Source organism: Neovison vison, chromosome X (assembly GCF_020171115.1).
Source record: "Neovison vison isolate M4711 chromosome X, ASM_NN_V1, whole genome shotgun sequence".
NCBI lineage: Eukaryota > Metazoa > Chordata > Mammalia > Carnivora > Mustelidae > Neogale > Neogale vison.
Window position 1 is genome coordinate 68508339 of NC_058105.1, and position 1262 is coordinate 68509600.

Consider the following 1262-nt stretch of genomic DNA (forward strand, 5'->3'; position numbering starts at 1 on the left):
AAGGTAGGACCTGCAGAGAAGTGAATCCAAAGTGACAGGAAGCTAGACCTGGGGGGGGGGGCGCTGGCTCCCAGCAAGCAGCAGAGCAATGGAGCACAAAATCAGAACTTCTAAGTCTGCTCCACTGAGGGACATCGCTCCAGAGGCTAAGCAGGGGTAAAGTCCCTGCGGGGACAGCATGGTCTCAGGTCCCGTGGGGTCACAGAAGGATCGGGAGTGCCTGTTGCAGAGCTCATGGGGAAGCCAGCTACAGAGACAGAGCTGAGGAGTGAGCTCTCAACTCGGGGTTACCTTAAACTGTCATCTGTGGCACAGTCAGACCACTGCTCTTTAAGCAGGGACCCCACAAGTGGCAGATTCAGGAAGAACCCCCTGGGAGAGCAGCACAGATCTGCTGGGTTTGGAGACTCCAGGTGGGGCTGTGTGCCAGAGATAGAGATGCTTGGTCACGGGCTGGGTGAGCTCGGAGGGCAGCCAGAGGTCAGGGAGATGGGAGTGATTGGGTGCTTTTCTCCGAGGGCACACTGAGGAGTGTGGCCACAGCTCTCAGCTACTCCAGGTGGAGATTGGGAGGCTGCCATTTTCATTCCTGTCCTCCAGAGCTCTACGGAAGGCAGAAAGCGTTCAGGGAACAAAAGCTCCCAAGAGCGAAACTGAGCAGATTACTTATCTGTAGCAAAGGTGGTGCAATTCTGCCTCAGGCAAAGACAGTTGAGAATCACTACAACAGGCCCCTCCCCCAGAAGATCAGCAAGAAATCCAGCCAAGATCAAGTTCACTTATCAAGGAGAAGAGTGGAATTCCAGAGGAGGAGAAAGCAAAGCATGGAATTCGTGGCTTTCTCCCCATGATTCTTTAGTCTTGCAAAGTTAATTTTTTTAACTTTATTTTTTCTTATTCTAATTTTTTTAACTTTTACTCTTTCCTCTTGTAACATATTTAACTAGTTTATCTTAACAATATGTTTCATTAAAAAATCTTTTTGAACCTTCATTATTATACTCATATTTTATCCTTCATTGTATCTAAGTTTATTTTTTGTATGCACATAGGGTTTTTTCTCCTAAAAAATTTTGGGATACAACTTCTTCTAATAGATCAAAATATACCTTAAATCTAGCACAGGGTTTTGTTCTAGTCTCCAGCCTGAGCAAATTCTCTCCACTTTCTTTTACATTCTTTTACCAACCAACTTATCAACTCCTTTTTTAGAATTTTTTTTTAATTTTCATCTCTATAGTCATCTTCCATCCCTTCACCCT